This window comes from Camelus dromedarius, chromosome 4 (genome assembly GCF_036321535.1).
Source record: "Camelus dromedarius isolate mCamDro1 chromosome 4, mCamDro1.pat, whole genome shotgun sequence".
Taxonomy (NCBI): Eukaryota; Metazoa; Chordata; class Mammalia; order Artiodactyla; family Camelidae; genus Camelus; species Camelus dromedarius.
Window position 1 is genome coordinate 93979147 of NC_087439.1, and position 26144 is coordinate 94005290.

The 26144-nt window shown below is 54.0% G+C and overlaps 1 protein-coding gene and 1 non-coding gene across 5 annotated transcripts in view; both read left to right on the forward strand.

Annotated features, from left to right (window-relative positions):
- AGAP1 (ArfGAP with GTPase domain, ankyrin repeat and PH domain 1) overlaps window positions 1–26144 on the forward strand; it is a 520758-nt gene that overhangs the window by 49146 nt on the left and 445468 nt on the right. The gene's annotated exons all lie outside the window — the stretch shown is intronic.
- Window positions 17457–17529, forward strand: TRNAT-AGU (transfer RNA threonine (anticodon AGU)). Its single transcript has one exon. It is a non-coding gene; the product is annotated as a tRNA-Thr (tRNA).

Consider the following 26144-nt stretch of genomic DNA (forward strand, 5'->3'; position numbering starts at 1 on the left):
TTCACCCCGAATGCTGGCACAGACGGCAGTGATGCCCCCCCTTCCCAGCAGCTGTCAGGAATGCCCGTTCTCGGGCCCCCCGACCTGTCCACTCAGGAAGCCCGGTTGACAAGGCACTGACGGCCGCAGGCAGGTGTTTGCCCTGGTGGAGCCGGCAATCAGCGGGACTTGGGCTGGCGCGTCTTCGGTCCTTCACCTGAGAAGCAGGCACCGTGCTCCGTGCAGTGGTGAGGCTCTGTCCGTGCTGTGGCCGCAGAGTGAGCTTGTTGAGTCTGCCTGTGAAGCTGGGTTTCTCAAAAGTGAATGTATGTCCGAGGGAAGAGGCGGCAGGCTCAGCGGGACTGGACGTGGCGGCCAGTGCTCCACCCGTGGGGGAGGGAGGGCGGGCAGCATCACCTGAGACCACGTCCTGCACAGGTGAGACCACCGGGGGGAGGCCGGCCCCGCTCTGCATCTCACTCTCGGGAGCTGTATTGGGTTCCACTTTGCCTGCTCGTCCGTCTTCTGGGGACAGGATTTCCAGGCTTTGCTGTCTCTGTTGATCCTGAGGTGAGGAGGGAGGAGCTGGGCAGGGTCTCAGGCACCTTGGAGACAGCTGAGTTGTTTTCTTTCCCAGGTAGGTTCTTGGAGGGCGCGTACCAGGGGTTTGTGAGCAAGGCACCTTTAAAAAAAGAAGGGCAACCCGGGAGCTTTCTCTGGGATGGAAAAAGGGGCTCATCTCTGCTCTTCCCCTGACTGGTGGTCTGGGCGGCGAAACGGGGGGGCCTCTGTGCAGAGCACACGGAGAGCGTGGTGCCGCCCTGCACCTCCGGTGACGCCGGAACGGGTGGCCGCCACCCCTCGGCTGGGAGTGGTGGGAGAGGAGGCTGGGAGTGGGGAGGGCGCTATGTCCCGGCTCTCCACATTTGAGTTTTAAAAAGACACAGGACGTTCGCAGAGGCCAACTCCAGTGAGGAGCTGAGGTACGACGGCTTTAGTCTGGTCCCTGCCAGCCCCTTGAGCAGGACTCGAGAGAAGCGTTAAACGGATGAATCTGCATGTTGTCTCCACGGCTGTCGAACCTCCTCTCCATCTGGACGCGCCCCCTCGGACCCGCTTTCTGTTCTGCATGTTGCCAGCATCGAGGCATGCAGTTACTGCAGGGAGGAGGGAGAAGTGGGCGCCAGGAAGTTCTATCAAGGGACATTTTATAACTGGAAATAGTTTAGGAAACCAGATTTGGAACGCTTCCGTGGTGCACTTATAGTGCACGTGGGATTTCAGCACGTGTTTAACTCTCACCGCTGCTGGAGGCCAGGAGGACCGACTGGGCCGCCTGGGCAAGTAGAGCCGTTGGCTGTTTGGATGAAGCGCAGAGCCCCGGGGAAGGGGCTTTGTGGAAGGGTGGGTTCTTCCATGCCTCCCTCCTCCGGCGAGTCCTACCCTCACCAGCGGCGTCCGAGGAGCGGCCCCCGCTCACTGGCTCACGGGGGTGGTGGGCAGGTGCACACAGGTGAGGCTGAGGTGCCCAGGGCTGCTGTGGATGCCGGGAGGCTCAGGCCCTCAGAACCGAGGCAGAGGAGACAAGGAGGGTTCGTGGAGGCGAGGGGCGTCCAGGTGCGAGCGGTGTCTGCTGTCCGGTGGGTTGAGTTTCAGGAACCCGGCCGCAGACTGTAGTGCGACAGGCTGTGACCCTAGCTGTGGGCCCAGGTAGTGCGGTGAGGCAGTGCCTGCCTTGGTCCTAACCTCTTACACTCACGGACGCACGCAGAGCGCGTATATGGGTGTGAGTGTGATGGCCTCCTGGTTGTGCGGCTCTCGGAGCCTCGGTTTTATTTTCTCTGCAGCTGGCATTAGTGCCTGCTTTGCCTTGTTAGGACTAGTTAAGAAAACCCCCCCAGGGCACCAGCAGGTGGTAAGTACTTGGTAAGGGATTGTTGCTGCTCTGATCACAGTCACCATCATCATCAGGCTTAAAGAGCGAGTTGAGTGTCGGGGTTTCAGCACACGTCCCTGCCCTATGGGTTGGCATTTGATGGCAGTGAGTCTGTGAGTGAAGTGGAGCCTGGTCCCTGAAGACGTCAGTTAACAGTTTCCATCCGGAGCCACGGCAGGGCCGTGGTTGGATGGCCACCCTGCAGGGTCCTGGATTTGGGACTTCTGGCAGGTGTGGGTGGGGACCGCAGCGGAAGGAGCCGGTCGGGGCGCCTGCAGGCACGTGGGACGTTCCTGAGCGGAGCCCTTGGTCCTCTGCAGTGGGAGTAGTGTTCGCTCCTGAAAACGGCCTCACTGATGTGGGGAAGAACCTCAGCTTAGGGATCAGAGGGCCCCCCGTCTCCTGCCTCTCCCACCCCAACTGGTCACCTGCTACTGGGTGGACAGAGGCTTTTCTCCACCAGGTCACCTTTGGCCAGAAATCCAGGGAAGCTTATTTGTAGCTTAGGTGGAGTCCGAGTCTGCAGGAGGCGGGCGGAAGGGCTCCCGGGAGAGCGATCTTCAGAAATAGAAAGGTTGATGGAAGGCAGGCTTCGTGGCCGAGGAGGAGGCAGCTGGAAGGCAGCGCGTTAATTTAGCAGGTAATTGGGAGGCCTGATCTCCAGCCTCTTGTTTTAATTAGCCTGGGTCTGCCGGGTGGTGTCTGTGCTGAAGAGGGCGTGTGGCCTGCTTAGCTGCTTCTCAGGATTTACTTGGGTCTCTTATGCGGGAAGTTTGCCTGGGCCCAGGCTCTGGGGCACAGCGCTGGGTGGGCGCGGCCACCATCTCTCAGGCGCCCTGGGACGCACTGGGAGCTTTCCCGGCAAGAAGAGGAAACCGGGACCCAGCTGCCACTCTGCCGCCCCTTGACCTCAGCCCCCCTGCACCTGGGCCTCTTGCTCCAGGTGCCTCTGGGGACCCACCAGTGAGGCCTCCAGCTTCTAGTGGGGAGGAAGGAGCCTGCCATTTACACACCCGTGCTCAGACCATTTGGAAGCGTTGCTTGAGTTTGCCAGACAAACTTTCTCTCCAGCCAGTTAAACTGTAGAGAGGTTGCGGAGGTGGTTTCTCAGCAGAATTCTGCAGCCCCGGGCAGCCCTGGTGAGGTTCAGAGGGATGGAGGGCCCTGGGCCCTGGGGCCTCGCGGCAGAGCTCTGCGGGTCTTCTCTCCAGGTGGACCGTTCTGTTAGGACTCTGGGTTAGCGAGGAAAGCCTTTCTTCCTAGAGGAGCCCGAGGTGCGCCTGCTCTAGGGCACCCCCGCTCTAGGGCACCCCTCTTCCTGCCGTCCACGTCCCTCTGTGATGCAAGGAGCCTGCTGTCCTGTCCCCGGGCCGTCCTGCCTGCCCAGTGGGGCTGCTCAGCTGAGAACCAGAGGACGGGCTCCCCGTTCACGTGTGCCCGTCAGTCTCCCTTTCCAGTCTCTGAGTGAAGGCCGACCTGGCTGCGGCCACAACAAGATGCCCGCCTGTAGATGCCCTGTGTTTGCCCATGTGGGTGCACGCACATTGGGGTGGCGTCCGGGGCTGGACAGAGGCCAGGCGGGTCCCTTCAGTCCTGTGGCTTTTCTTCATGTTGTTTTGGCAGGATAGGAGGAAGATGCCCCGAAGCACACGTGTGAACGTCTGCTTTGATCTTGGCAGCCTGGCTCTGTGAGTCACACCTCGGTGGAGCCCAGGGTTGGCTGAAGTGCTCAGGAGGAGAGACCTGGGGGTCACCACGCGTGTCTGGGCACTGGGGGTGAAAAGCCACTTGGCGGTGGTGGGCCGTTTGTCTGAGGCTGGCCACTGCGGGTTTGGCCAGGAGATTGGTTGGTTGTGTTCCTGAGTGTTGGGGCACCTACTCTGCTGTTTATGGCCAGGGCCACGCAGACTGAAAAGCAAGCCTCCCAGGCCTGGCTGCCTCTTCCTTTACTTCCGTCTGTGGGCTGCGAGGGAGGAGCCGTGAGGGAGGACAGTGATCGGTGCTGAGCTCAGCTTCACTCTGGGAGGACAGCGGGGGTACCGAGCCCAAAGGGGTGCACGTATGGTGGGGCCTCGCCCAGACATGCTGGTCTCCTGCTGCTGACAGCAGAGATGGCCCCAGGTCCTCAGAGCTGCGTCCTGGTGAGCTTGGTGTCACAGCTCCTTCTGCCCACCAGCCCCACTCCAAGACCTGCGACCCCCTCAAGTCCCTTTGTCCTTGGCCTGCACCTGCCTTCTGCATTCTAGGACCCAGCCACTGCTCCAGTGGCCCCAGACAAGACAGGAGGGCTGGGTCCCGCAGCCCAAGCCAGGCTTGTCCCAGATGCCCACACCTCGGCCTTCCAGGATGGGACGATGCCCGGGTCTGTAGGTGAGCCACGTGGGAATCCGGGTGCACAGCCCTAAGAAGGGTGTCGGTAGAGAGGCCACAGTGCCCAAACCCTCTGGGGGCCTCTCTCCGTCCCGGTCTCCCGGTTCCTCTGATGCACACGGTGGAGTCTAAGAATAGAGTGCGACCAGGAAAACCACATGTGTTGAAATCTGACCTCTCAAGCCTTTGGAAATGCTCAGAGCCCTTCCAGGATGTTCTCATGTCTCCATCAGCTTCCTTTCTGCCCTCTAACCCGGCTGCCCTCTGGTCCTAGCCATCAGGAGCAATGGAAGGGCTGCGTTCCCTCACCCGGAGTTCCAGGAAGCACAATCTGCTTTTCCCAGAGGAGCCGTGTTTCTATGCGATCTGAGGATGCGGCCTCGAAAGGTTGGGTTAGAAGATGCAACGACTTTCAGCCTCTGTAGTTTATAATAATACGGTCACACCCTCATCCATAAACATACTTTACAGACTGATCTCCCGCGGAGCCCCACGGTCCTGGGGGTGGAAGTGGGGCTTGTGCAAAGGTCCCCTTAACGCAGCCTCGGTCAGGCCTGTTTGTAATTAGGAAAAAAAAAAGTTCATTACACATTTCATTGAAGGGTTTGTTTTTTTTAAATATACGTATTTGCCAGCTTAGAGTTGGTGAGACTGTGCTGATGGGGTGATCTGAGTGTCCTAGGACCATTTGGGAATCGTCCAGGGAGGTGAGCGCTGAGGTCGTCTTGTGTCTTGGGGGCGGGCGCTGAGGCCTCACAGGGACCGCGTTTGTTCGCTGTGAGAGTGATGTGCGCTCACTCTGGGAAAACCCAGGTAGCTCAGAAGATGGAAAGTTACAGGGGCTTCCTGATCCAAAGCCCCAGAGGTAACCACTGGTAGTGTTCCTTGGAGATCCTTCCAGAAATATTCTGTGCCCATGAAAACCATTTTTTTTTTTTTACTTTTTAAAAATAACAGCTTTGTTGAAGTATTATTCATATACCGTAACGTTCACTCCTTGAAAGTGTACACGTCATTGGTTTTTGGTGCAACCATCCTGGAGTTGTGCAGCCGTCCACCGGTCTCTCATTCCAGAACATTCTTGTCGCCCCCGGAAGAACCCTGTGCCCGTTAGTAGATACTGTCCACATTGCCCTCCTTCCGGCCCCTTGGGAATTAACCCTCCTTCCAGCCCCTTGGCAACCTCTAATTCTTCTCTTTATGGATTTGCTTACTCTGAACATTTCATGTAAATAGAACCATAGATTTTGTGGTCTGTAGTGCCTGGCTTCATTCACGTAGCGATGGTTTCAAGTTTCTCCCATGTTGAGGCATGTGTCAGAAGTTCCCCTCTTTAAGATGGAATTCCATTGTGTTATGTGTGTGTTGTGTTTCGTTTGTCGATTCACCCACGGGTGGACAGGGCACCTGGGTTGCTGTCCTCTCTTGGTTACTGTGAGTAATTTCCTCCGAGGTGCGAGCAGCGTGCGAGGCTCTCATTTCTCCGCGCCCTTGCCAGTCAGTACCTGCTACCTCTGCCCTCCTGACTGGAGCCGACCTGGTGGGCGTGGCCTCATTGTGGTTTTGGTTTGCATTTCCCTGATGGCTAGCGGTGGTGGGCGTGCTTTTGCTTCATGTGCTTCTTGGCTGTTTGTATGTCTTCTTGGGAGAAACGCCCATTCAAATCCTTTGCCCTTCTTTTAATTGGATTATTTGTCTTTTTATTGTGAATACTAGACCCTGATTATCAGGTTTGCAAGTATTTTCTCCCATTTTGCGTGTTGTCTTTTCATGATAGTGTCTTTGCTATGAGAAGCTTGTAGTGAAGTCCAGTTTGCCTGCTTTTCCTTTGGCCTGGTGGGCTCTGGTGTCATAATTAAGAACTGACTGCCTCGTCTCAGGCCATGAATATTAACCCGTCTGTTTTCCTCTAGGCGTCGTGTGGCCCTGTCTCTTAAGTTTAGGTCTTTGATCTCTTCTGTGTTAGTTTTTGTACGTGACGTGAGATAGCGCTAATTCCTCACTTTTTAAAAGGAAAACGGTGGCCCCTACACACCGTCCTGCAGTTTGCTTTTCCCCTTCACTGTGTGTTCGGACGTCTCTCCACACCGCGTGCTTGGATCTGTCTTTTTGCGGATCTGTTGTGCGGCCCCGTGCTTGTTACTGGACCCTGTTCCGCACTCCTTGGTCCGTCCCCGTTGCCCCACGTTACAGGCAGCACGGCAGGGACCGCCCGCGAACGCATGTCCAAAAGCACGTTAAGCATAAGGGATGGTCTGCTGTCTCCCCTCATCCTTCTGCCTCTGTGGTGGGTGGAGTCATGACCCCCGAGAGGGCCTTAATCCCCAGGACCTGTGGTTCTGTTGCCTTAAATGGCGAGAGGGACTTTGTAGGTGTGAGGAACGACCCTGAGGTCGGGATTAGCCTGGGTTACCGCGTAGGCCTGGAGTAATCACAGGGGCACTTAAGTGAGAGACGAAGGCAGAGAGGGACCTGTGACTTAGCAAGAAGGGCCAGACTGGGGCCACGTTGCTGGAGAAAGGACTGTGGGCCAAAGCGGGCTGGATTCTAAAGGCTTTAGGAAAAGGCAGGGGAGGGTTCCTCCCTGGGGCCTTGATTTGAGACCCGTGGTCCCGCCCTCCAGACTCGTGAGAGAGTAAGTGCATGTTGTTTTAAGTCATTAAGTGTGTGGGTTTGTTACAGAAGCAACAGGAAACGGAAACGCCTCCCTTTTCAGATGTAAACTTTAGGTGTTATGTTCTCTGCTGGATCTGGTGATGCTCCAGGAAACTCAGGTCCCTGCGGGATGTGCCCCCACCCCCACCCCGTCAGAATTCCTCCTGTTCCATTGAAAAAGTCCTAAAAAACATCGATCAGACTCAGTGCCAGCAAAGGACTCAGTGCATCCTCAGAGTGCGCTGTTCCTGTGACGCCTGGGCCGAGGGGAGAAGGCCCGCGGAGGGGAGTGGCGGCCGAGGTCAGCTGTCTTGGGCTGGTCCTGCAGGGCGGCCTGGGTCCCAGTGCACAGCCGTTTTGTCTCTTACTCTGGCTCTGCCCTCTGGTCTGCAGTCTTCGCATGGACACAGCATTTCAGCTTCCCTTCTGATCAGAGGGGCTTCAGGAGGCTGCCTGGGGACTTCCCCACGGTTTGCAGTGTTACTTCTTTATGTCTTGAATTCTCACCTATCCACAAACACGTGACCTTTAGGAACCCTGGAGGTTGGGGGGCCACCAGGGTCTGTGGAGGAAGAGCGAGGCGGGCGCTTACAGATCTCTTGATTTGCGGCGGGGCTGGGGGTAGCTGGACCGACTGCCCCGTTGATCCAGGGGTGGGAGCGACCAGGTACCCCCTTGTCTCCCGCTTCCTCTGTCTGCTGACCTGGGGGGTGTGAAGGGGGCCTGGCTCCCTCCTGGCACAGAGGCCGACTGGACCCTCATCACGGCCCCGGGCAGGGGTCCCAAGTCTCTTGCCGGCTGCCTCTCTGCTGAGGATATGAGAAGATTAAGTTGTTAATTCAGTATTTGGGAAGAATATCTGAGAACTTGAATAAAGGCCCATTAAGTACCTTTTTCGGATTAGAACTGTAATTGACTTAGTGATTAAGGCAGAAACCGAGGCCTTTGATTTAAAAACTGTTGACAGATTTGAGCCTAAGCCGCTTCTGTTGTGCAGAGAAAGGCCCTGGCTGCCCGTCCGGGCTGAAGTGCAACTTCTTTTATGTCCTCTGAGCTTGACTTTTGTCATATTTTATAAAACACAAGGCTTTACATTTTAGCTCACACATATGGCTGTTCCCCGGACCAGCTGGTTTTTTTTTTTTTCCTCCAAACAAACTAGCTAATTCTATGACACTGTTGAGTTGAGCAGACACACAAAACTCTCAACAGACGATGACAAAATATGTGCACTCTTACTGAGGGGGTGTGAATAACGCTAACGTTTTTGCACGTGGAAGATGATCTCAGGCGGTCTTAAAGGAAATGGGCGTTTGACTTCTAAGGCCGTTCAGCGTGATGGAGAGCGATTCCTTTATTCATCTGTTACCGTTAGGCACAATTGAAACAGTTCCTTTGTTTTCTCATCCTGTAAGGAGCCGGCAGTGTAGTCAAGTCGTAACACATTGTGACTGTAATCGAGTGATTATAGGGTGCGGGTGCATTTTTGGCTGCTGTGTGGTTGAGGAAGGAGGAGCGATGGTCCTTTATGGCGATGCTGAGCCCTAGCCGTGCAGAAGGGCAGGGAAGTTGCCTCTTTGTGCATCTCGGAGTACGTGCTCTTGAATGGCATGGGCCCCACGGCCCCTCCACCCCACCCCGAACCCCCAAGTCCCTCCTCAGCCCCCAGCCGTGGACTTGTCTTCCCGTGCCTGGAGCTTTCCAGCAGCCTTCTAACCGCCAGACCCAGAGGCTGTCTTTTAGGCTTTTTCTCGAACCCCTCCTTCCCTCTAGGTTCCTTGTAGAAGTCCTCAGTCCTTGGTCTGAGCAAGGCCCCCGGAGCCAGGCTGCCTGGGCTCCGGCCCTGGCTCTGCTCCTTCCGAACAGGGGAGTGACCTTGGCCGTGTCAGGCCGCCCTGCCTCCCCCTCTGTAAGTGGGAACCGCAGCACCCTCTTTCTGTCCCGGGGTGCCGTGCAGGTTACAGAATCAGTCTGCGCTCTGGGCCTGGTGTGGGGATGCAGAGAGTGTGGGCCTCCTGCCAGCCCTTGGCCGCGCCCCCAGGCAGCCCCCTGGCTGGGACCATGCTTGGACATCTAGACCCACTCCATGTCCCCAGCCCCTTGGCCATCTCTCGGTCCTGCCCCTTCCCTCTGGTTCTGGGTTGCCTGGCCCTTTCCACCCTTTTGAATCTGACCCCTCACCTTAAGGCCGTGACTTCGGTCTACACTGGCTTTAACTCTTGCCCAGACGGCAGCAGGCACCCCTGAGAAGCTTCCTGAGCTCCGCGGATCGGTCCCGATTTCCTCTGTGTGGACACAAACTGAGATGCTTTGGCTCCCTCTGTGGAGAAAATCAATGCATTAATTGGATCCAGGGTCTTAGACCAAACAGTGTTCTGTTTTTACAGCCGGACAGGAAGTTGTTGTAGTTCCAGAACCCTCTCTGTGTAGATTATAACCCCAGGGGCCTGGGTTGTTGTAATAAATGATCATCCTGTTCTTAGTAGGGCGATTTTTTTTAATGTATTTCTGAGTAAATTCTAGGAGTTTGCCAAATTTTCTCAATCCTAATGAACTCTGCTCTGGCTTGGGAAGGGCGAGCCCCTCTGGGAGAGAGAAAGAAGCCACGTTTATTGGGTGTCTTGTGCGACAGGCACTGTGTCAGCTGCTGAAAGTTGTTACTTGATTTAATTCTCATCACAGTCGCGATGAAGTTGGCGGTCATCCCTCTTTGCAGAGAAGAGAGCCCCGCCGGGCGGGTTGAGACGCTTGCTGCGGGTCACGGGGCCTTATCGAGCAGGTGGTCCGCACGGGGCTCTGGTTCCCTGGCCCAGGCTCTGTGTGTCCCTCCGTGAGCCCCTTCCCCGGCAGGACGTGTTGCTTCTGGTGCCTGCGTCTCCGCAGGGGGTGCTCTCTGGAGAAGTCAGCTGGCCTTCCTCTCGGCAGTTACCTTTCATTCTGCACAAGTTTACAGCCCACGCAACCTTTTAAAACCTACTTGTGACCATGACCCTGGCCTGTATCTATCGAATCTTAAAGCGGTCAAGCTACGAATGACCAAGATGTGACATCATAGGATGTTTTCCTTGGACCACTGAACCAGGCTTAAATTGCAGCCTTGAGCCCTGCTTTCGAGCTGTCAGACTCTCGGGGGTAGGGGTGAGGGGATGCTGTTACTGTTACTGAGCATTATTTTCCGCAGAAATCCATCTTGTCTGGCATAACAGAGGGCCGAGGGAGGCCTCCCGAGGGTGCCTTGAATGGGGGAGGTATTTTAATCTGAAATGCTTGGGCCAAATACCCAAAGCAGCCAGCTTTCTGCACATCCTGTGGAGGTACTGGTGCTTTGGACGATGCCTGCAGTGGCATCTCCTGAACTTTGAGTTTTGGCGTCACTCGTCCATTTAGCACGTCAAGGGCCTGCCTGCTGTGAGCAGCCCAGGGCCAGGTGTCAGCCTGGCTCCTCACCCGGGACCTGGCGTCAGCCCCCTCCCCCAAGAGCTGTGCGCCCCTTGCCAGGGTTTTAAACCTCCTTAGCTTTGCGGAGAGCAGGTGCTTCATCTCCGTGTCATCTGTGTTGTCCAGCTGGACCCAGCCGGCTCTCAGGGAGAATCTGTTGGAGAGAGACATGAGTGGACGCAGATCCGAGCAGGATGCGATCCAGGTCCAACACATGTGGACCTGGAATTCCCCGCCCTAAAGGCCCTGTGTTAGTTTCCCGTGGCCGCCAAAATGAAGAGCCTCGAACAGCATGGCTTAAAACAACAGAAATCTGTTCTCTCATCATTCTGAGGACCAGAGCCTGAAATCAGAGGTCAAAGGGCCACACTCCCTCCAGAGACCCTGGGGAGGCTCCTTCCTGGCCTCTTCAGCTGCCAGTGTTGGCTGGCATCCTTGGCTTGTGTCTGCATCACTCCAGTCTCTGCCTGCATCGTCCCATGGCCCTCTGCCCTGGGATGGGGAGGATTCTGAGTCGGGGGGATTCTTGAGCCCAGGAGCCCGAGCCTGGCCACAGCGGTGCATAGACCTCTTCTCCAGGTCCACCCCTCTAAGGGGGCCCCACCTAGGCCAGTGGGCAGCTGTGGGCAGAGGGTGTGCACGGAGCTTGGATGTGTGGACTGGATTCTCAGCCTCTTTCCTGGCACAGGTGAGCTGAGAGGATGTTTGGAAATGGAGATCCTGGGAGAAAGCGAGGAGACAGGCTGTCTCTTCCACAGGAGAGGACCTGCCTGTCCCTGGAGAGGACCTGCCTCTCCCAGGAGAGTCCCGGGGCTGTGGGCTCCTTCTCCTGCTATCCTGTCTCAAGCCCGGTGGCTCCTCTCCTGAGGGGGGAGGCTGGCACTGGGCACCAGTTTGCTTGACCGCCTGGCTCTCTGTGTCTTCATCTTTATCTCCAAGTGCTCTTCTCCCTGCTGCCCTCCCTGCGGTCGCCTGGCCCTGTGAGAGGTCTCCTGCTTCGACCGTGTCTGCATCGTTGCTGGGGCCGTGTGGTCCTGCTGCGTCCCTTCCCCGCTGGGGCCTCTCCGCGGCGGGGCCCACGCCCACTCTGCCTGTGCTGTGTCCCTGCAGCTCGGAGGTCTGCCTGTGAACAGCCTGGGTTCTCAGGGCTGTGATTGCAGGCGTCCGCCAGCAGCCTGCTCCCCAGCCTGTACCGTTTTGTGCGGCTACTGAACTACCTAAATGCTCACCCAGAGATCTGCTGGGGTGGGGATAGGTGGCTGTGGGCCGGAGCTGAGAAATTTCCGGAAGGTAGCTGTGGCGCCAGGTACTTTCTGGGTGGACACATCTCTGGGAGGTTGTCCCAGGGCGTGCTGGAGGATGGGGTGGGCGACACTGCCAGTGCCCTTCCATCTCTGGTCCTCTTAGCAGGGATTTCCTGCTGACTTCGTGATGTCTCTAGGGCCATCGGGACCCCTGGATGGCATCCTGCAAAGGGGGTAACTGAGGGTAGAAGCTGTCAGGTTGAGGCCCATGTGGAACTCGTCCCTGACTGAGTCGCGTGAAATCCCACCAGCTCGTGTGAAGGCAAACAGATGGTTCCAGACGGACGCTCGGTTCCAGGTTTAAGGATTCGGAGTGGCTGTCCATGCGCTGCCTGCACTGCCTGGGGCTTGGCTCAGCATTTACACCTGTTCTCGTGTCGATGACGCATGGCCACTGGAGTGGGGTTCGCCTTGTTTCTGCTGCACAGGGCACATCCTCCGCGCCAGCACCGAGCAGGTGGTGGCACCTGTGCGTCTGTGTCGGGTGGGTGTTGACAGAGCAGCAAAGCCCGGCTCAGGTGCAGGGAGGAGAAGTTCACGTGTATGTTGCAGAACAGGGTGTGGGTTGCTCTGTCATTGAGCAGAGAGGGATGAAAACCATTGTGGGTGGATTTCCTACAGCTATTGTGGCAAATTATGGTGCACGTAGTGCTTTAAAACCACACGTGTTTATTTGCTCAGAGTTTAGAAAGCCTGAGGTTCTTAAATGTGTCCATGGGCTGCAGCCCCTCCGGGTGCTCCAGGGGAGGACCATTTCCTTGCCTTTTCCAGCATCGAGAGGCGGCCCGTCTTCCTTGGCTTCTGGCCCCTCCTCCAGCTTCCAGGCCAGCCATTGGCATCTTCCAGTCCCTCTGTCCCTCTGCTCCACTGTCACATTGTCCTGTCGGACTCTAGCTCCACTGCTTCCTTCCCGTGAGGGCCTCGTGATGACACTGGGCCCACGGCATAATCCAGGCAACGCTCAGTCACATCCCTTTTGCCTTAGGTGACATATCCACCGATGCAGGACACTAGGAAGTGGACATCTTTGTGGGCCCGTGGTTCAGTCCGTCACACACTGTGAGGAAGGATCCTAGTGCTGTAACTTGACCACTTCCGGATGCCTGTCTTGGGCCAGGCATCCCTTTATGTGTGTTCTCATTAATCCTCGCAGCGACCTTCCAGAGTCAGCTTCGTTAATCAGTTTTACGGGTGGGGAGACAGGCTGAACTGTTGGGGGGCCCCGTGTAGCGAAGAGCGAAATGGAAAGAGACCCTTATGCTTCTGAGCCCAGGGTTCTGCCCTCCCCGAACGTGAGAACAGCCCATGAGCAAGCCCTGTGCCCCGACTCAGGTGATTCAGAGGAGAGGGGCACCGGTGGGCTTGTGCCCACCACACGGGAGGGTTTGTGGTCTCACCTTCGCTGGCCCTTCCTGGCTTCACTGGTCACAGGAGGTGAGGTCCCCTCTTGGGGCTGAGCCCTATGTGGTACCTGTTACTCATGCCACCTGGGTCCAGAATCCCCATTGCTGATCGGTACCAGGAAGTGCATGCTGTCGTTTCTCAGATCGGTGCTCTCTTCACCTCCTTAATAAAAAAAAAAAGTATAAATTTAGAATGTTTATAGAATTAACATTAAAACCAGAGTTGAGTTAGGAGTTTGGAATTAGCAGATACAAACTATATGCAAAATAGATTAACAACAAGTTCTTGCTGTAGAGCACAGGGAACTATATTCAAAAGCTTGTAATAACCTATAATGAAAAAGAGTCTGAAAAAGAATATGTGTGTGTATAACTGAATCACTTTGCTGTACTCCAGAAATTAACACAGCATTATAAGTCAACTATACTTCAATAAAAATTTTTTTAAAAGAAAAAAAAGAACCCCAGATTTGAAAATCTAAAGGAGAACAAGGAGTGAGTGGCCCGTGATTAAAGGCATTGGAGAGCCTGTCCCTCTGCTCGTCCCCTTCTCGGTGCTTCCCCCTTTCCTTCCTTCTCTCTGTTGCTTTCAGTGTTTTGCTCTTTAAAGGCAAAGCCCACGGCTGCTGATTTTCACCTTGTTGAGAATGAGGCCCCAGGCTTGCCTTCCGTCCAGCCCTTTCTTTACTTGCTGGGCAGGGATTGTGAGGTTTGTGTTCTTCCTGGAGCAGAAACGGGGCCCCTTGCCCTGGTAGAGAAGCACGCCGCCTCCTGCGGGCAGCTGTCACCACGCACCAGCCCTGCCCCGTTTGGACGCCCTGTGTGTCTGGGGCCTGGATCGGGGTGGGACCTCCTTCCAAGGCAAGAACAGCTTCACTAAGGCAGGTTTCCCTCTGGCTGGCCAAAAGGAATGTCAAAGCCAGATCCTTATCTCGCTGCGTATGAGAAAGTCCCTTTTTAAAAAGGGGACGGACGAAGACTTTCAGGTAAACTTGGGTCCCTTTTAACATGGGAAGCACACTGTATGTAGTGCCACCCTCCCAGTTCTCTCGTGTTTTGCAGAGACTTTGAGACGGAAGTGACTTGCTAATTGAAAATTCTTTTGGCTCCTTTCTAGGTGAGTTTGGTGGCGGTTTTATGGCCACTGAATGTCTAAGTGCTGATGTTTGGCTGATTTGTTAGAAGCTGTTTTTTTTTTAATTTTTAAAATATTAAAAAATTTTTTTGTTTGAGAAGGTAATTCGGATTGATTGACTGACTGACTGACTGACTGACTGACTGACTGATTGATTTAAATGGAGGTACTGGGTGCCTTGTGCATGCTAGGCACGCACTCTACCACTGAGCTACACACCTCCCGTCCCCCAGATGCTGGTTTTTAAAATGAGTTTTGTTCAGGTGTCCCTTGATTCTTTTAAGTCTTAAGATTATTTGGATTCCACCTTCACTGAACCTCAGTTTCTTCATCTGTAAAGTGGGGGTAATGGCAGCCCTCTGATAATAGTTTATCAGGATGAAGTGTGATGATACGTGTGGGTGATTAAGACAGTGCCTGGCAAGCAGCACTACTCAGGAAGTCTCAGGTGTCTTGCTGTCAAGATAAAATACTTTAAATGTGATGTCTGTATTATCCAGTGCTGCGCCTTCAGGCTGGTAGCCATGAGCCACAAGTGACCGTTTAAATTGAATGAGATGTTCAGTTCCTTAGTCACATTAGCCACGTTTTCTGTGTCCAGTGGCCACGTGTTGCTGGTGGCTCCCATGCTGGTCGATGCAGATGTGGGATATTTCCTTCATGTTAGCCACTGCCTGTGTGGCTGAGGTTAAAATGTTAGCTGTCTATGCTTTTGTGTATAGAAACCCATTTCCCAGGCCATTTTCCAGTATGTAGTTTACTTGAAAAACTCTTTTGAGTTGTAGGGAAATTATAAATCTTTGTTTCAAAGACAGCTCTTCTGGAAGACAGAAGGATGGATTGGCTTAGGAATGAGGCCAGCAGGGCCCAGTGGTGGAGTGGATGCTCGGTCAGGGAAAGGTGGCTCCCCATCCTGGAGGTCCAGAGCCCCTGGTCTGCTCCCTGCTCCGGCACTGGTCTGGACTTGGCCTCTGTTTGGGGCTGAACTGCACTGCGTTTTGCTTGACGTGATAAGAAGGTGTTAACCTCCTAACATCCCTGAGAGTTTGTCTGCTTCCCAGTGGGACTGGAATCTGCCTCATCCCGAGTCAGCTGATCCTTCTTCAGAGCTGTCTGCACCTGAGTATGTGCCATGAGACTCAACTTCTTACAGTCGCATAAATCCAGGACATTTGGGACATCACCTGAAAGTCGCTGGTGGCTTAGCAGCGTTATCTTGGGCCAGTGACGGCTGCTGTCCTGGAGGTGCTCAGTGGACTGTGGCCCAGATGCCTCCCCGTGGGGACCTGAGACCCTGGTCCCTGCAGGCCAGGCTGGCTCTCCAGGCTACGGGGGTCCTGCCTTGCCCTCTGGACTCCCTGCATCCTCTCTCCCTTGCTCTGCTCCCCCTACGAGCCCCGGCACCTCTGCCCTGGCTGCTGCATCCCCTCTGCCAGGCACCTCCTTCTCCCTCTGCACCCGGGCTTCAGCCCCAGCCCAGATCTCGTCTCTCTAGGGAATCAGTGATTTCCTTTCCCATCACCTCAGCCTGAGACCCTCTCAGCCTCGGAAAGGCTCCTGCACCTGCCTCTCCAGTGCCTTCAGGGTCCCAACTGTCGGCATCATTTCACAGCCTTCAGCCATGCTGATGAGGACCCACTGTGCGCCGAGCACATGCTCAAGACCGAGGCTTCAAAAATGAGCAAGACTACGCCCGGCCTTTCCAGGGGCTCCCAGGGCATCCGGGTGGGGTGGCGTGTGTCTTCTTTTTGGAACGTGAACAAAGAGGAAACAGCACAGGGGCTGCTATTAGATTCCTGCTGTACCCTCCTCCCCATCTTTACAGTGACCTTGCACACATTTACTTAAAAAACAGTTTTTTTTTTTAAAAAGCTTGTCTGCATTGAATTTTCCCAAAACATTCAACTTAATTTTCCAGAGAGAAAACCCTCTTATTAAAGTTCCTGTTTAATCAGTCTGTGTAACGTTTGATCAAATGATGTAATTATGGTTACTCTTGTTAAAACTGCCATTTAATCAATTTGTGTAATACTAAATGATGTAATTACAGGTATGAGTACAACTTAGAACTGTAGGAAGGTTTGGAAACACACGGAAGGGCTTGATGACTGAGTTCTCTGCTGGTGGAGGCTGCAGGTGTGGAGCCCAGCCACCAGCCCTCAGCGTAGGTGGGCCTGGCAGGTATGTTTTGGGGGGAAAAGAGGGCCCTAGTTAATGTGGAGAGTCATGCCGGGGTGGCTGGTCAGGAGACTCTACCACGTGGAATGTGCGTTTCTAAAACCCAGATTCTCCCCTCGGCCCGTCTGTGGGACCAGCTGGCTCAGGCTGGAGGCCCGTGTGTTCACAGGCTGAAGCTGTCTCCAGGTGGATCCCCTGGCCAGCTGGCGTTGGGTTCAGCTTCCCCCACTCCTGGCACGACCCCTTCACTTAGCCTGACCCCTCCTGTGTTGGCCAGAAGCCCTCTGGCTTCAGCCTGACTCTTGGCCTCTCAGGACTTGGGTACCTCGGGGCGCTGCTCACTGTCTCAGCCCCCGGAGACAGGCCTGACCTCACGCCTAAGGTCTCCAGGGATGCCACCTAAAAGGTGCCGTCCGCTTTGCAGCGCTCAGTCCAAGCTGGGTGTTCAGTCTGTGCGTGAATACATTTGAGTTTATCATTTGGATAATCATTCTAAAAACACCTACTGAATCTCCACCACCCACTCCCTCCAACTTGGCATTAAAATCTTCCGAACAGAAAATCTAAAAATGTTCCCTTACCTTAATGGAAAGACAAATGGATTGATTCGCCTGTATGTGTTAGGCTTTTGTAGGTTTTTTTTTTTTTGGCTTGCTAAACACATAAACTTTTTAACAAATTATAATTAGTTAAGGTGCATTATCTGATAGAGAAAGTAAATTATTACAGCCACCACAAAGAGCCCTTTGTAACAGTATGATTTCTTGTTTTAATAGCAGTAATCAGATTGAACCTTTAAATCTCTCTTTAAACACTTCCCACCACTGAAGTCTCGGTTTCCTTGATTTGAAAGTTTCCATCAGCCTGTTTTTCAGGAAGTGAAGAGTCATCCTTTTAGGTTCATTTTGGTGATGTGTTTACCAGATAGGCCGTGCACGGGACCCTTCTAGGGGGAGGTCTTTGCGCTCCTAAGAGACTGTATCCAGAGCAGTTAGTCGGCCAAGCAAACAGGAGGAAAAGAACAACGAGAAAAGTAAAATCAAACAAGACCAAGTTGGGGAGGGTGTAGCTCAGTGGTAGAGCACGTGCTTAGTATGCACGAGGTCCTGGATTCAATCCCCAGTACCTCCAAATAATAAAAAAAAATAAAACAAACCTAATTACCACCCCCCCCAAAACAAAAAAATCAAGCACGACCAAATGGTGGGGGGAGGGTGTACCTCAGTGGTAGAGCACGTGCTTAGCGTGCATGAGGTCCTGGGTTCAGTCCCCAGTGCCTCCTCTAAAAATAAATCAGTAAACCTCATTACCCCCAACCCCCCCCCCCCAAAAACCAACAAACAAGACCAGATGAGTAATTCTGAATATTTTCCAGTGTCTTTGGTTTAGCCTCTAAACTTTCACTAAGTGACTCAGAGAGTGAAGAGCTTGTTGGACTCGGTGCTGGCTTCCCGCCGCTCGGTGGTCTACGTGCCGTGGCAGGCCGTAGTATGATGGGGGGCGTCCTCAGCTGGTGTGCATGCCCTGTGGATTGATTATGTTTGTCTTTTAATGTGTATTAAGAGGGAATCAAAACCCTCTGCTCATAAGTAGTAATACTGTAAGATATAAAAGTGCTTAAAGCTGACTGAAAGCACGTAAGTGGCAGGTGGGACTTGAAGGTGGCAGAAGCCATGAAGGCGGGCGTGGTGCCTGAGCCGTGGGAAGCAGAGCCAGGGAAACATGACGAAGGCTGAGCCTGGGGGGAGGGGAGCCTGATTATAAGCTATTGAAGAGAATGTCTGTGAACGTCCGCCTTGTCCGCGAGCTCCTCTCCCCCGTCACTTGTCTGGCTCAGTGAGTAGCGTGTTCAGTGCCCTGGCGGCCCAGGTGATTGTCCCTGTGACCCACAGACATGCTCGTTCCCCCGGCCCCGGTCCTGTAACCAGGGAGAGAGAGCTGTGTAGGGAGGAGTGCAAGTGTGCAAATTTGCACATTTGATATTTATAGACGTTTTCTTTATTGGAAAGGGTCTTTTCAACTTTTTCTTCTACGTGTAGATTTACCTTGACTCTCCCCTTCTCTGACGTCCTTTTTCTTTCTGTAAAATAACTGCCCTTTTCCTGAGATGGGGGAGGGAAGTCTGTCTCTTTTGAATGATCTGCTGACACCAGGGATCCCATTCCCTTCCTCCTGCTCTCTTTTCCAAAGAGAAGGTATGGAAGAGTGGGATTTTTTATGAGCCAAGCCATATCCTCCCACGGGAGACCTTCCTTTGTTCTGGGGACCCAGCTTCGCTGGCTGTTCCGGCCCAGCCTTCAGTAACCCCGGAAAGGCAGAGACGCACCGTGGGTGACATGCCTCTTCCCGGAGGCTTGTCTGTCTGGGCTCCTGCTGGGGCTCCCGGGACGGCCGCCTGCTCCTGGCGTCTCACTGATGGGTGATGCTCCCAGCCACACCTTGCTGCAGGGGAGATGGTCAAGCAGGCATGGTCCTCGGGACCAGAGTGGGCCAGAGGGGGAGCCAGGGGCTGCCTGGGCTCAGTGCTCTGCCCGCAGAGGGACCTGGGGGTCTGAGGATGGGGAATGGCTGAGGTGGCCCACATGGCCCTCAGTGAGGATGCAGCATTTGAGGAGACAGATGGATGTGAATGTCTACACAGCACTATAGTCTCCCGGCAGTCACCTGTAAGTTTCAAGCTGACACATCCTGGCTAGAAGAACCAAACATGATTTGAGCCAGATAGTGGAAATTCGAGGATTCAGCAGAAGAGATGTCTCTCCTCTTCTGTGGCTGTGAAGGTCAGTGAATGACAGAGTTTTGGTGTACCCCATTGTGGACTCAGCAGTGTCCTCCCCAAATGCATACCCTAATGAACCCCAGGGTGATGGTATTAGGAAGTGAGTCTTGGGAGGTCATCAGGTTACGATGAAGTCTTGAGGGAGGGGCCCCAAGATGGGGTTGGTGCCCTTATAGGAAGAAATACCAGGGGGACCGCTCTCTCTCCATCATGTGAGCACACAGCATGAAAGCATCCTTCCACACGCCAGGAAGCAGCTCTCACCAGGAACCAGATCAGCCGGCACCTTGATCTAGTCCGTCCCAGCCTCAAGAACTGTAAGAATAAGTGTCTGTTGTTTAAGGCACCCAGATGGCCTATGGCCTATTTTTACAGCGGCCCGAGGTGACCACGACCCGTCCCATCTGGCAATACTGAGTTCTTCCTTTAGCAGCTCCGTCCTAGAGTGTGGGGCAGCGGGTGCCGCATGGTTGTGCCTCTGGGGCCCTTGTAGGAACATTGTGACTTGGAACGTTCAGGTGACAAACTTGTTGCCTGAAAGTTGAGCTGGAAAGCTGCCCTGGGCACAGCAGTTGGCATCCAGGCAGCTGAACTTTTAGCAAGAATGAAACATCTGGTGACGAGCAGGCAGAGCACCAGGCCGGGGGCCCTGGAGGCCGGGGTCACAGTGCAGCTGACACTTAGTAGGTTGCGTGACACGGGGCCTCCGGTTCCCCAGAGGTAAAGGGTAGAGGTCGGGTTTGGGCTTCGTTCCCCTCTGTGCCCCGAATCTCTGTCCAGTCTGCCGATCGCCATATTCGCCTCATTCTCCAGTCTTTTTTATTAACCTGCTGTTTGGGGACCTGGAGGTGGCACCTGAGTCTGTGTGAGTTGATGCACTTAGTGTGCGTGCGTGTGTGTGTGTGTGGTCGTTGGTACAGGCTCCAGGTGCACTGAGCTTTGCAAGCTCGCTGTCTTCTGCTCAGGGAGGCGTTCTGTGCTCCGTGAACATCTGCTCTCTGCATGGCCTGGAAGCATTGGCCAGTTTTAATGAGCGGACCTGGCATCTGGTTTTAAGAGCTTTGCTGTGTGTAGCTGTGGTGTTCACTAGGGGTCTTGCTATGTGATGACGGCCACCAGGCCCTGGACAGCCGTTCCTGGTGGCGTGTGTACTGCAGATGGGGATGCTGGGCCCCGGGGCCCTCCTGCAGAGGACAGCCACCCCAGCTGCAGGGAGCACGCTGCCTGCAGCCCCTGCAGGAGGTGATGCCCGCTGAAGAGCATATCCCTCCGGGCTCTCTTCCAGTGGTCTGCCTGGGCACGGTGGCACGGCCATTTCTGCCCATCCTGATGATCCGACAGGCTCCTCATGCTCCAGGGCTCCCCCTTGTCAGTCCTGCTCTCCCTCCTTCCCTAGATCTCCAGCTCCCATCTGTACTTGAACGCCAGACTCTGCCCCTGCTACCTCCCCAAGGAAAGAATTGATACTGTCATGAAATCTGGGACTTCCTTGAGGTCCCTCAGCGGCTCTGTCTGGTGGGAATAGAATGTAAGCTGCTTGAGTCCTTTAAAATTCTCAAGTAGTCATGTAAAAATAACAAAAGGCAGCAGGTGGAATTAGTTATGAAGACATCGTGTCTAATCCATCACGTCCAAAGTCCTGTCCTTCCTACCCGCTGTACGTGGACTCTATGAGGGAAGCGTGTGCTGCGTTCTTCTTGGTGCCGAGCCTTCGGGGTGCGGTGCTGTGCCCACTCCCAGCGCGTCTCAGTTATGACCAGCCTCATCCCTGTGGCTGGCGGCCTGCACTGGGCAGTTTTGATTTAATCCTGACTGTCTTGACCCTCTGCCCGGATCCTTGGCCAGACTGGACTTGGCCTCTCGCTCAGTGCCTGCTCGGGGCGGAGGCCTGGATGTGTGTCATCAGACGCTCTCGCATCACTCTCTGGGGTCAGCGGTGGCCCAGGGTCCTTGCGGCCCAGAGCATGGCTGTGTGGCTGGGGGGCAGGCTGGCCATGTGCTGCCCCGGTTTGTTTTTGTGTGGCCGTTTCCTGCAAGCTCCCTGAGCGGGGAGTGTGTGTTGTCCCCCTGTGATGGCTCGGCTTAATCAGCCGTAAACAAGAAGTGCCTTCAACACAGGCTTGCCTGCCCCTCCTCCGAGAGGGAGGGAGGGAGGGAGGGAGGCTGGCCGTTCCTGAGATGTCACCCGCTAAAGCCGCATGTCTGCTGGCTCCGACCTGATAGATTGCCTTTGTGCAGATTGAAAAAACCCAAGCCTGGGCCTGTTGTGAATAGGGCTGGTGGGGGCGGGTGGGGTGCTCACAGGGGCCATCCCAGGGCCCATCCCAGCGGCTGGTTGTGGTGTGGCTTCATCAGGACCGCCCCTCGTCAGAGGCAGGTCGCTCTGTGTCTGCCCTGTGTTCTTTGGGCCTGAGTGGGACAGGATGGCCCCTGGAGCTGTGCAGGATGCCTGGGGCCCAGCACCTGCTAGGCACCCCCTCGCTGTGCATCCTGAACCCAGGAAAAGCAGGACCTTCTCCCCTGATGACTCCCAGGCATCTTCGTGAGAAGCCAGTGACGTGATGGAGACCTTTACAGTGACGGTGACTGTTCCCGTGACACTGAATTCTACACTTAAGCACATGTAGCATGGTGGATTTTATATTTTGTGTGTATTTTCGTCACAGTTTGGAAAATCATACTGCACTATTTAAATATTTGCATGAAAGCTTGATAATTTTTCAGTGTTTAGGTTAAAAATTATACATCTAAATAAACTATGTTTCTATTTATCATACAAACCATGTATGGTATGCATCTGTGTCTGTCTAGATAGATAAATATATCTTAAAATTGTTTCCTTTTCCTTGATAGTCTGAAGTCATAGAAGATAGGATTGTGTTATTACTGGCTGAAGTTAAAATGCACCCAGCTTAATCATCCTTGGGAAGAAAGTCAGGAAACAGAATCATCGCCGTGAGACTACCTTCCTCAGCCCTTGTGACACTGGGTGCCATTTTCGCGGCTGACTGACCCAGATGTAACTTGTGGGTGAGGGTGCGCAGGTCCAAGTCTGTGCCGCGAGGACTTCAGAAACAAAAGATTTCTTCTGTTCCAGCTGCCGCGCTGGGAGCCGGCCCCACTGTCTCCTGGCGGGAAGCGTCCTGGGGGCCCCGGAGGTCTGTCTGAGAGGTCGGGCGAGGAGCAGCCCTTGTCAGTCCTTGACAGGTTACCAGGTGATGCCTTGGCTTCCTGGTCAGCGCTCTTTGCCTCCCCCTGCCCCGTGGTCTCAGGCCTTTTCCTTTTAAAAGCCTCTTCCTTGGGCACAGCGGTCTTTTGGGACTCAGTGCAGCCCTGGGTCAGGCTCCCAGTGGGCACACCGGCCCTTTTGCTGTTGCCGTTTTGTGCTTGTTTTTAGTTATTGAGATGCACCCCCCACACACACCAAAAAATGAATCATTTAAAGCGAACACTTCAGTGGCATTTTGTGCATTCACAGTACTGTGCACCCACCCCCCTGCCTAGTTCCAGAGCAGTTTCATCGCCCCAGAAGGAACCCCCAAACCCATTAGCAGCCACTCTTGTCCCCCCCTCCCCACAGCCCTAGGCTGCCAGCAGTCTGCTTCTGTCTCTGGATCTACCTGCTCTGGGCATTTCAAATGAACGGAATCACAGGATATGTGGACTTCCATGTCTGCCTTCTTGCACTCAGTACCATGTCCTCGAGGTCTGTTCAGGTGACAGCATGTCAAGATCTGGCTTTTTTTTTATGGCTGAGTAATTATATCCCATAGCGTAACTAGAACCAGAGTTGTTCCGCTCATTGGTTGTTGGACATTTGGGCTGCCAACACTTTTCACTGCTGTGGGTAGGGTTGTATGTGCATTTACTTGAGTTACTGGTTCTCAGGTCTTTGGGGGATGTACCTAGAGACTGAATTGTCTGATCATATGGTGCTCCTGTGTTTAACTTTTTGAGGCACCACCAAACTTCCCCATTTTTGTTTTTTAATTGATGGTGAGACTAGAAATGCTGGCCACTTGCCTGTTTCCTTTTCTCTGTTCTTTAAATGGTTGGATTTGTTTTAAGGAATTGGCTCCCATAATTGTGGAGATGTAAGTCCAGAGTCTGGCGGGCACAGCTGATGGTGCAGCTCAAGTCCAAAGGCCTCACTTGGAGGACTTCGGCCTTTTCTTTAAAGGCTCTCAACTGATTGGACGAGGCCCACCCCTGTTAGAGTGAGCGGTCTGCTTTACCCAGTGTCCCAATTTAGTTGTTACTTATCCAGAAAGCACCTTCACGGAAATATCTGGAATGAAGTTTGATCAAATATCTGAGCATCATGGCCCAGAGAAGTTGACACATAAAATTAACCATCATAGGGTATTTCCACATTTTCTTTTGTCTCCGTCTCGCTGGCAGTGGCTTCTCCAGGTGCTGGACCGAGGTGGCATTTGGTAGGGTGTCCTTTCCTGCTCTCCGGGTGTCTCCTTCAGGCAGCGCCAGGTGAATCCAAGGGTGCTTTCAGTCTTAGAGTGAATGACACTTGCTCTGTAACGAAGAGATACTGTGGGCCTCTGTTTGGGGCGTCTTCAAGTACAGGAGTTGCCTTGGAGAGCTGTTCATCTGGGAGTGATTTATTAATTGATGCTAGCTTTTTTTTTTTTTTTTTGGTGTTTACTTCTTTTTGGCTTCTTTGGTCCCTAATATTTTGGCAGGGGTACTTTGATAATACCCAACAATGATAGCTTAACTCCAGGGTGGAAGAAAAGAAGTCCGGAGAGAACCTTTGAGTCGGCTCTGTGTGAGAGATGCTGCATTTCTGAGCAGTGGGTACGAGATGCTCTAGGCTTTATCCAGTAAGGGTGCGGCTCCACCGTGATTGTGAATAATAACCATTAACCGCTGTGCTGCGACCTGACTTTCTGGCTCACGCAGCACTCGGGCAGAGATGATTACATTATCTGATCCTTCTAATAACCGTGGGAGGTACGGAGCAAGGGTTTCTTATCAGTAAACTGATGCTCAAAGAGACTGGCACCTGGAGGTGGCACACTGTGGCAGAGGTCTGAGTCTTCCTAAAGCTTGTTTTTTGACCCCAGGTTTATACAGAATTCGATCATAAAGTATGATGATTGTCTGTATTGTTCTGTTTGTAATGGACTGAGTGTGAAAGTGATGGAAGTACATTAACGGAAACCATTTAAAGAGGAAAACCTAGTGCGGTTACCATGGACGTCCTATAACCACAGGGAACATCCTGAAACATGACAACGGTTGGTATCAAAACTTGAAACCTGTAAGGTGAAAACTGGCTATTTGAATAGCAAGCAGGAAGGTTTTACCGTTCTGTGTTTGCCCTAGGAGGTCTGTAACACCTTCAAGAAAGAATCTGAAGTATTAAAGCAGCCTTTAAGGGATGCGAGCTGTTCACCCCGTCCAGGGAAGGTGTTACTGCAGCAGCCGATTGTGATGAGCTCGTGATGCTGGAGAGAGGCTGGCAGGGTCAGGAGGTGATGCTGCGGGGTGTGAGCCCTGTCTGAGGAGGAGAGACATCTGGCCCCTAGTCGTGGCCCTGGGGTTCCTGGTTGTGGTTTAAACCCAATCTGGCCGCAGCTGGAGCCTGACCTTGGCGGAGCTCTGAGAGTGAGCCTTCCGCTCCGAGCTGGCCAGGGGCAGAGTGGTTACGGCCAGGCCGCCGCACGCTCCCAGTGTGCTGGACAGGCCTGTACCGCGTGGAGTTGTGTTTCCCCAGGGGCAGTGGCGGCCCATGAGAACACGGGGTGCCTCCTTAGAAGGGGCACAGCTCTGGCAGGGCCCTCTGCTGCTGGGTCCCAGGGTCCTGTGCCTCGTTCTGTGCTCAGGTTTCCGCTGGCAGCCCCGAGGTGAAAGGCACGCCAGCATTTGGGCTTCTCAGATGGAAGAGCAGGGTCCCTTTGGGAGGACGTGTCAGTCTTTCTCACCTGGGACTTATAGCAACAGCGTGGAGCGTGCTCCAGGGGTTTTGCTGCCAGGGTGACGGCCAGAGGGAACCTGGGGCCTTAGCCTGTCTCGCTGTCCCCGGGAGCCAGAGTTCGGGGTCAGAGCCTTCCTCCCAGCTTCCAGGGGTCACAGAGCCCTGAACTCGCTTTCTAATCCTGATGGCCGCAGGCAGCCACTTTGGCAAGAATTTAAAGAACATTTTGGGTGCAACTTGTTTCTGTAATTGAGGGAGGAGGTCTGAAAGAGCTTTCCACTGATGTAACGTCGTTGGCAGGATTTGGCTCTCAACCTGCCGGATGCGCCTGTGTTTTAAAGTTGAAATGATTCCCTGGTAAGCTGGCATCTCCAGACCTACTTCGTGCATCTTCCAGAGAGTCCTCACTTCTCCTTGATTCATAGGGATGGAAGGCCGAGCTCAAGGTCCTGGGGCAACTTTGAGGGGGCATGGTCAGGTGGGCCATCCCAGCCTGGGCGTCGCTGTTAGAAGACTGTGGTTGAGGTGATCTTGCCCAAGGGATGTGTTTAGACCCGTGTGACTCTATTTCAGACCAGTGGTTGTCCACCAGGAAGGGGGCAGAGCAGGGCCTGTGGAATGCGTGAGCTGGCACCAGCTGTCTCATGGAGGGTGGGGACGACAGGTGGGTTTGGAGGAGACACGTTCAAAAGATCCCACAAAAGTGAGTCCATTTTTACTAGGTCTAGTTTTTCCTTCCTGAAAACTGAAGTTAAAAGCTGGAGGTGCATTCAGATCCATTACACACCAAGTTTTCACCCACTGGTGTCCACCATCACCTTAATTTCTGCTGCGGGGTCAGCTCCTTGTTTTGTGGAGACCCCCAAATAAAGCCCCGTGCGTCGTTATTGTTTCGTTGCAGAGTACCTTGAGGTTGCAGGGTAAGGGGTTAAAAGCTGCAGCCATACGCTGCAGGGATTTGTGCGAACCAAAGCCAATGAAGGAATCATGTAAACTCCAAGGTTGCGGGTAGCAGTGGACACCAAGGGACGT